The 10,316-nt window shown below is 39.1% G+C and overlaps 1 pseudogene; it reads right to left on the bottom strand.

Moving 5' to 3' along the window:
• Positions 1-538: 538 nt before the first annotated feature.
• LOC109970484 (olfactory receptor 2AT4-like) lies at positions 539-4,826 on the bottom strand (annotated as a pseudogene).
• Between the last annotated feature and the right edge of the window lie 5,490 nt (positions 4,827-10,316).

The following is a 10,316-nucleotide window of genomic DNA, read 5'->3' as shown; positions in this document are numbered from 1 at the left end:
GCGGAATGGGAGGAGGACTTTTTTCACAATGTGATATTCAGAGTGCGTTTGCTTGATCTACCAATCTACCATTGCTATTCCAAAGAAGGGAAATGTGGAGCGGTTGTAAAAACTACGACCCTCATTCATACATATGAAAAAGTGTGGGCACCGCTGGTCCAGATTATCAGATGACTCACTATATTTTACCTGCGGTTTTAATGCTGTATACTGTTTTATTTTTCTGTATTTTATGATGCTTTATAGTGATGTCCTGATCCAGTTTTTTTGGCCCTGATACCAATCTGATTCCCTTACTGTTAAGGATATGCCAATACTGATTCTGATCCAATACTTAAATTTACCTGCAGCATATGTTTGTTGAATATCTGACATATACCTATTGGAATTGAAATTGTTCTGACACACAATTTTTTAAATATCAAGTTTTAATATTAAAATATTAAGTTTATTACCTTAAATTATTGATATGAATAAAAGAATAACTGTGAGCAGGACAACGCAGTCTCAGAACTACAGATTCATTACAGGACAGATACTAACTGCTACTAGCATCTGTATGTGCAGTATTAAAAATGGTAATGATAGGAATGTATAATACAGCAGCGAGGATGATATGTTCAATACAAGTAGCCAAAGCTTTAACTCAGCTGTCTAAAGATTTCATCCTGAACACGGTTACCAGGATGCTGACATAAGACAGACAAATTAAAGTAAAGGGCACAACAAAAATCAAGAAAGTAACTGAAGTGCTCAAAGTCCACTGCATTGTGTAATCATTACAGGCGAGTCTATACACAGGTATATAGTCACAGAAATAACTGAACACTTTGAGGGAATTGCAAAAAGACAATCGAGTCAATATACCTACTGCAAATGCAATGTTTCCCAGAGTAAAAAACACCAAATCAGACCAATATTAAAAGACATGTTCCGCAGTGTATTGATTGAGTTGTAACGCAGAGGGAAACATATTGCAATCAACCTGTCATAGGCAAGTATAGCAAGAGAAAATGACTCCAAAGTCACAAAAGCATAGTACATACTTTTGTACCGGACATACAGTCAGGAAAAAAAGTATTTGAACCCCAGCTGAATTTGTAAGTTTGCCCACTAACAAAGAAATGATCAGTTTACGATGTCAATGGTAGGTTTATTTGAACAGTGAGAGACACAACAATAACAAAAAAATCCAGAAAAATGCATTACAAAAAAAGTTATACATTAATTTGCATTTTCATGAATGAAATAAGTATTTGATCCCCTATCAATCAGCAAGATCTCTGGCTCCCAGGTGTATTTTATACAGGTAACGAGCTGACATTGGGAGCCCTCTCAGCTCGTTACCTGTATAAAAGAGACCTGTCCACAGAAGCAATCAATCAATCCAGATTCCAAACTCTTCACCATGGCCAAGACCAAAGAGCTTTCCAAGGATGTCAGGGACAAGATTGTGGACCTACACAGGGCTGGAATGGGCTACAAGACCATCGCCAAGCAGCTGGGTGAGAAGGTGACAACAGTTGGTGCGATTATTCGCAAATGGAAGAAACATAAATTAACTGCCAATCTCCCTCGGTCTGGAGCTCCATGCAAGATCTCACCTCGTGGAGTTTCAATGATAATGAGAACGGTGAGGAATCAGCCCAGAACTACTCGGGAGGAACTTGTCAATGATCTCAAGGCAGCTGGGACCAGAGTCACCAAAAAAACAGTTGGTAACACACTACGCCGTAAAGGACTGAAATCCTGCTGTGCCCACAAGGTCCCCCTGCTCAAGAAAGCACATCTACAGGCCCGTTTGAAGTTTGCCACTGAACATCTGACTGATTCAGAGGAAGACTGGGTGAAAGTGTTGTGGTCAGATGAGACCAAAATCAAGCTCTTTGGCATCAACTCAATTCGCCGTGTTTGGAGGAGGAGGAATGCTGCCTATGACTCAAAAAACACCATCCCCACCGTCAAATATGGAGGTGGAAACATTATGCTTTGGGGGAGTTTTTCTGCCAAGGGGACAGGACAATTGCACCGCACCAAATAGAGGATGGATGGGGCCGTGTACCGTCAAATCTTGGGTGAGAACCTCCTTCCCTCATTCAGGGCATTGAAAATGGGTCGTGGTTGGGTATTCCAGCATTACAATGATCCAAAACACACGCCCAAGGCAACAAAGTTTTAATTCTAACCCGGTTCTTTAATCTGAAGGCCCCAAGAAGTAACACTCAGGATACTGAAATCAGCTTTAAGTGGATTTATTTTCTTCTGGTTAGATGCAGAGTTATTACAGCGCTGGGCTCTGAGAGATGACAAGTCTCCAAGAGCATTGATCATCACCAAACGTTTACATTTATCTTCTCGGGCTGGGACTGCCCTGTACATGGGTGGTACAATATACGTCAACAATCTAATATGTTCATATAGGCAATGTGTGTGTGTGTTGTTATCTTCTGTGTTCAGGCGTTTTTCTAAAGATGGACATGCAGTAGCTGTGTGCCCCTTACTTCCCCAATTCTGTGACAGAAAAAACCCCTTGCACATGGTTCAGACATGGGTGAAAAGTTCAAGTTGCCATACTTCCACATCTGTAAAATAGCATACGTTAACAGGATCTTATCTTTTAGCTGACATGACACTTATCTAATGCAATCTGCTCTTGCACAACCATCTAAGTAAATAAGTGACACTACAAGTTGAACTTCAGCTGAAAATTATAACTTTTATGCATGTATAATAGCAAGGTTAATACTGGTACATGGGATTGCTAATAAAACATAAACAGTCATAATAAACTTTATCATCATAAATGCAAAAATGATACTAACAGTAAATAAAACAACTGCAACTTCTGAAATCCAATTCTAACAAAAGGACTGGCTCAAGAAGAAGCATATGGAGTGGCCTGGTCAGTCTCCAGACCTTAATCCCATAGAAAATCTGTGGAGGGAGCTGAAGGTTTGAGTTGGCAAACATCAGCCACGAAACATTAATGACTTGGACAGGATCTGCAAAGAGGAGTGGGTCGAAATCCCCCCTGAGATGTGTGCAAACCTTGTGGCCAACTACAAGAAACGTCTGATTGCCAACAAAGGTTTTGTCACCAAGTACTAAAGCAAGTTTTGCAAAGGGATCAAATACTTATTTCATTCATGAAAATGCAAATTACTTTATAACTTTTTTTGTAATACATTTTTCTGGATGTTTTTGTTATTGTTGTGTCTCCTACTGTTCACATAAACCTACCATTGAAATTGTAGACTGATCATTTCTTTGTTAGTGGGCAAACTTACAAATTCAGCTGGGGTTCAAACACTTTTTTCCCTGACTGTAAGTTAAATGGAACAAAGTTATACTTAATGAGAAATACTTTTATCATGCTGGAAATAATACTTGTGCTTAGGATTACATCAATTACTGTGAGGTTGACCACATTCATGAATTTGGGAGTGTGTAAACAAGGATTAAAAACAATTACATAGCTCGCCAAACTGTTAAACAGCACTGTGACCACATAAACAAATGCTAGAAAGATGACATAGACACTGATGTAGGGTAATGTTTGTAATCCAGTAATATAGAAGCCTGGAGGATGTAACAGAGTCATTTAAAACAGTCCTGAGAAATGACATAGTTGAACTCCACAAGCTGTGTGTTGGAGGACGGCCTCTGCCTAAAAGCTCTCCAGTTTAAAAAACAGGGGAATCATATCATATTGAACATTAGACCTCAACAGAGACAATCATAATGTTCATGCTAGTTGGATGATCTTATTTCATTGTATATAAAATATATTCTCAGTAACTTCCAACATAGAGAATAAAAGTCAGAGTGCATTGCTTACATGATGTTCTATTCAGGATTTCTTAGCAGCAGCTCTCATTGATGTTGCATCTAAAAGCAGTAGGCCGACGGCTGCATGTGTGACCCCTGGACAGTGGAAGATATACTTTCCTCATCAATCCCCAAAGCTTCCCTGTGATACAGAGAAAGTTATTTTGACCCAGCTATATTAAGGACATTAATTTGATCCTTTGAGAGCATCTGATTATTCTCTTCTTGTGCTCAAAACAAACATCTAATTATGGTTCAGTCAGTCTGAGCATCTCACATCAATTCTTTTAAAACACAAACACATGTAGCCTTTATGAAAACAAAACAAAGTAGTATAGTTGATGAGATGATTTCTAACCCTGGTTTTGTGTCATTTTATTTTCACATGCTATACAACCTTAAAATATAACTATATTACAAGAAATTACAAAACGTTTTGTGATTTGAATTTACGCAAAGTGAGGAAACAACATAGTGTTCCCTAAATGTAGAGTTATTGTAAAAGATGCCATGGTTCTAATGGGCCCAATTTATCTTGCCATCACCAGAGAATCCTGATAATGATCTTTGCTATAAGAAACAAACCTTTGATTGTTGAAACTTGAGGCTATTTCATCCCTGTTCCTCCCATTAACTGTTCTAACAATTAGAACTTGACCTGCCATTCCAACTAAACTTTCTAACCTCCACTCCACCATCTGCCCTGCATTTACCTCTTGTTTAATTAGGTGACAAATCTGTGTTCTAACATGCTTTTACATCATACTGATTCTGCTTTTATGTCCTAAATTTGTACATTTAAACATTGCAGGTCTTAAAAATCTTTTAATCATTGACTTTTAACTTTGGCTAACATAGGTTGTGATGTCCTTTAGACCTTGAAATGCTAGAAAGATGATGTAGACACTGATGTAGGGTAATGTCTGAAATCCAGTAATATAGAAGCCTGGAGGATGAATGATAACAGAGTCATTTAAAACAGTCCTGAGAAATGACATAGTTGAACTCCACAAGCTGTGTGTTGGAGGACGGCCTCTGCCTAAAAGCTCTCCAGTTTAAAAAACAGGGGAATCATATCATATTGAACATTAGACCTCAACAGAGACAATCATAATGTTCATGCTAGTTGGATGATCTTATTTCATTGTATATAAAATATATTCTCAGTAACTTCCAACATAGAGAATAAAAGTCAGAGTGCATTGCTTACATGATGTTCTATTCAGGATTTCTTAGCAGCAGCTCTCATTGATGTTGCATCTAAAAGCAGTAGGCCGACGGCTGCATGTGTGACCCCTGGACAGTGGAAGATATACTTTCCTCATCAATCCCAAAAGCTTCCCTCTGATACAGAGAGGAAGTCATTTTGACCCTGCTCTAATAAGGACATTAATTTGATACTTGGAGAGCATCAGATTATTTTCTTCTTGTGCGTAAAACAAACATCTATTTATGATTATGTTTAAGCATCTCACAGCAGGTATTTTATAAATATTGATACGTGCAACTTTTTTCTAATAAAACAAAGTAAGACAGCTGCTTAAATGAGTTCTAAACCGGCTTCTGTGTCACTCTGATTTCACGTAACTATAACTATAGTACAAAGAACATACAAAATGTATCTACTCACCCCAAGGCAGTGGTATTGTCAACCAAGACTGTCAGAGGTTACTTCCCTTAAAGAGAGTTTTCCTTTCTGCTTTCACCAAGTGTTGGTTCAAGGTGGATTTGTTGGGTTTTTCCTTTATGTAAAGTGACTTTAAATGATTTTTGTTGTGAATCAGCGCTAAACAACTAACACTGAACTGAATGATGTCCATCACATCATATTTTATATTATTTGCAAGTATCTTCCATTTTTTGAATCATATTCTTGAACTAAAATATATTTCAAATGTCAAGGTTCTGGATGGCCAGAAAATCTACAAGTGGCTGTAGTAGGTGTATCTGTATTCTATAGAACAAAATAATGAATTATGAATGCAACATTGTTGTACCTAAAGTTCTGGTTAAACAACACACATCGGGTTTCATACTCAGTTTGTTTAGTTATCATTTCAATGTTTGTATAATTTATTAACAGCCAACATCTCCTTCCATTTCAGTTGTTATATCTAAAAATCATGTTTAAAAAATTCTTGAGAGGACTCCCTTCAAAGTTTAACTCAAATGTGTTCCATCTTAAAAGTATATCAAATTTTTAAGTGCTTGTGTTTCAAAACTTTAGAATGACAGACCTTGTCTGTTTTGGGGGCAGTGGGGTGCGCAGATATTTTAGGATGGTGGCCATGCCCCTACCTGGCCACTCTCTGGGGCCATCATTGCATGCGCTGCTGCTTTGCGCTTCACGGAGATCTGGCTCAGCGACTCCATCGCGGACAGCGCGATTCAAGTATTGGCTTCCAGGTGTACAGAGCAGATCATGTAAAGGAAAACGAGAGGAGGTGGAATCTGCTTCTATATAAATAAAGGTTGGTGCACAGACGTCACAGTGCTACAAAGGACATATACCACAGACCTAGAGAATCTTGTTATCAATTGCAAATTTACTCTCCCTAAGGCTAACGGTAGCACACTATGGCTCCTAGCAGAACTGATAACTAGCCTGGAGCTAGAACATCCCAACTCTCCACTCATTGTTCTAGGGGATGTAGTGGCAAAAGCAAACTTAATATAGTTTATACTTATTAGGCCAGTGTTAGCTACATTCTAAGTAAACAGGGAATATTTTGATCACTTGTATAAACTCAACTCACATGAACTTAATGACCACACACAGACACACACACACACACACACACACAAGCTGATACCAAATGTGAGCTACATGCTGTTTGATTACATATTTTGTCTGGAGTCTGATTTACTGCTAACCACCACAGGGCTAAGTATGGTCAGAGATGAACTTTTGTGAGGATCTTCTGCATAAACATGGAGTCCAGCGTCCTGTCTTCCAGTAATTCCAGGGGCTTCCCATACCCGCGGGAGGGGGGCCCGCTAGATGTCCGAATGACATAATGCAGGAGGTTCAAGAAGCAGAAAAGGGCTATATAATCAGCTACAAGGCTGATAAGACAGACTCAGACTCGGATAGACTCAGACTCAGACTTGACGAGCGTGTGGGTGCATTTGGGGGGACCTGAGAAGACAGACAAAGATCCACTCATTGTTCTAGGGGACTTTAACAGAGCAAATCTCACCCACGAACTGCCCAAATACAGACAGCACGTTACCTGTCCCACCAGGGACAAAATCACACTGGACCACTGCTACACAACAATAAAAAACGCCAATTGCTCTGTCCCCCGCGCAGCCCTTGTACTCTCAGATCACTGTATGGTCCATCTTATTCCAACCTACAGGCAGAAACTTAAAGTTGTGAAGCCTGAAGTCAAAACAGTGAAGAGTTGAACTGAGGAGGCTAAGTCATAGCTACAGGCCTGTTTTGACTGCACAGACTGGAGTGTAGTTGAGACTGCAGCTACAGACCTGGATGAAGTCACTGACACTGTGACATGTTATATCAGCTTTTGTGAGGATGTGTGTGTGTGCCAAAAAAGACCTTCTGCACATACAAGAACAACAAGCCCTGGTTCACAGCAAGACTCAAGCAGCTTCGTCATGCCAAAGAGGAGGCTTACAGAAGTGGGGACAGGACTCTGTACAGCCAGGCCAGGAACACACCGACAAGGGAGATCAGAGCAGCAAAGAGGAGCTACTCTGAAAAGCTGAAAAACTGGTGTGAGCCTGCCCTCCATGGAGGACCTGTACACCGCACAGGTCAAAAGGAGGGCAAAGAGGATAAATGCAGACCCCTCACATCCCTCATACAATCTGTTTGAACTCTTCCCCCCTGACCCTTACAGGTCCCTGTGCACCAAGACAACCAGGCACAGGGACACTTTCTTCCCCCAGGCCATCTTAACCAACGACAGTATGACTGGACAATAACCCTCAGTGCAATACCTGTATATATATACATTGTACAGATCATACAGACTCGCACAGGTCTCTATTTCTTACGTACTCTGTTTTTATCCCTATTTATCTCATTTCAATGAACATTCCTTTGTTGTTTGCATTGTTTACTGTCTGTTTATACTGCTTATTCTGCATTGTTTACACTGTCAATGTTGCTGTTAATACTGCTTATTTTGTTATATTACAGAGCCTTATGCTGGTTTACTGTTTGCACATTGAGAGCCAATGTACCAGAGTCAAATTCCTCGTGTGTCTGTCACACCTGGCCAATATAGGTGATTCTGATTCTGATGATATATTATTTTACCCTCATATCTTGTGAGACAAACCTTGAGCTAATAGAGACTGCAGTGTGTTCTTTTATGAAGAATAATCAGAGTCAAGTATCCCTTTCAAACATTTATTATCACAATTGAACAGACTATCGAATAAAGCAATTTACAGAGCTCTGGGTTCCGTCTCTATCTGAAGCCCTGACCCTAAAATCTTTCAATCTGCCTTCAGGACAGAGGAACGACTTCCTTCCTGGAACCCAATCTCTTATACAATTTTTGAAATGTGCAGAAGTATGTTGATCCGGTGCCTCTCGTGCTGTTCCATTGGTCCATCCATTCCCATAGTCCTGTTAGGGTGATTTTTATTTTATGCACTTATGAATGGTTTTATTTTATAGCACACATAAGTATACATACTTACATGTCACAGATATGTTTATGTAGTTACTTTTCACCCAATTATATGTTCACTAAGATAAAGAGAAAATACGTTTCTGTAGGAGACACTGAAAACTTGTGTGATATTGCAGGCTGTTGTGATTAAAAGTCTGGTGCACTGAGTGGTTTTCCAAGGTTTAATCATCCCACCGGCTTTCATTACATTTGTTGCCTTTTCTAAAAGAGCTCATTACTCCCTCTGAACCTTGAAGTCAGGGGAGTTGGGGTTTGATAAGATACTAAGATTTACACCAAGGTTATGGTCAGATGTTAGTCTAGAAGAAACAGCTGCCAAGTAAAATAGCTGATTTCATGCACACACAGGCAGTGCCAGGTATTCCTCCTTCTCTAAAATTCTTGTGTGTGTGTCAAAGCACAGAGACTTAGATAACAGGAAAACAAGTCCAGGTACAGTCTCAGGGTTGCCGAGATAACAAGAAGCGTTGTGGGTTGTGCAAAGTGTCTGTTTCAGGACAAGGTCACGCCAAGGACGAGACCGGATGAGGACTGAGGGACCAGTGACGGGAGAGTTATGTCTAAACCACAGCTTCTCCCCAACAGTTTTTGACCAATCAGATAGCACCTTTTCATACAAATATTGTATACCGACAAGTTGAGGACAGTCTTTTCTGTTTATCCTAAACAGTGAAGATCCATGCTAATTTTGATACGTTAATGCATAATAAATTTCACACTGTGAAATATATATCCTCTTATTAGTCTTCTCTTTTCAATATAAAAAGAACACGCCTCACAGTCCCTTCTGCTCCAATGAACAAAGACAGTTTCCTAGAGAGGGAGGAAGATCTGACACTGCCTGTGTGTGTGTATGAAAATAGCTATTTTACCAGTTTCTTCTAGGCCAAAATCTGACTATAACCTTAGTGTAAATCTTAGTATCTTATCAGACCCTACCTCCCCTGGCTTCAAAGCTCAGAGGGAATAATGAGCTCTTGTGGAGAAAAGGCAACAAATCTAATGAAGGCCTGTGGGATGATGAGACCTTGGAAAGTTACTAAGTGCACCAGACTTTTAATCTCAAGGGCCTGCAATATCACACAGAGATTTCAGTGTCCATACAGTAACTTATTTTCTCATCATTTTAGTGAATATATAATTGGGTGAAAAGTAACTTCATAAATATACTGTATTCTGAAATATAATCTTAACTATTCCTTTTCTAGTATGATAGAATAGTCATACACAAACAAAGTGAACGCACAGGTTAGATAAACAACAGTCATGGTGTCAGTCTTCTACTAAATAAGTACTTAATTCAAGCAAATGTTTGAACCAATCCTAGAGTATAACTTTAATATTTTACCCAACATTACCCAAATAAAACACCAAAAGATTCAGAGTGTTCAGTTAAAAGAAATTTGGGGGTTTAGAGGCATTGCCTCTACTGCCATATATATGTTACAATACAAAATCTTAACATCTGATCCTGCATTCACAAGCGCATGCCCCTCAACTGAACACATATCAGTACAATTAAATTTGGCACAGTAGGCACAGATGTGTTTTAACAATTTTAAGCTTCAGGTCATCAAGCCAACAGTAAGAGAGCTTTTTTTGATGGCTTCAATTAAAACTGAAGCTATATTATTGGCAATTTAAAACAAAAATGGAAAAGGATGATTGAGCTAGATGGGATACCGATTGAAAATGTCTCTGAAATAAAAATTTTTGGAGTTATAATTGATAATACATTAACTTGGAAAACTCACATCTGACACATAAAAACTAAAGTTTCCAAAAGCCTTGCAATAATAAATAAAGCTAAACATGTTC

This window comes from Monopterus albus, unplaced genomic scaffold (genome assembly GCF_001952655.1).
Source record: "Monopterus albus unplaced genomic scaffold, M_albus_1.0 scaffold199.1, whole genome shotgun sequence".
Classification (NCBI taxonomy): Eukaryota; Metazoa; Chordata; class Actinopteri; order Synbranchiformes; family Synbranchidae; genus Monopterus; species Monopterus albus.
The sequence above is the reverse complement of the archived record's forward strand: the minus strand, read 5'-3'. Positions and strand labels throughout refer to the sequence as shown.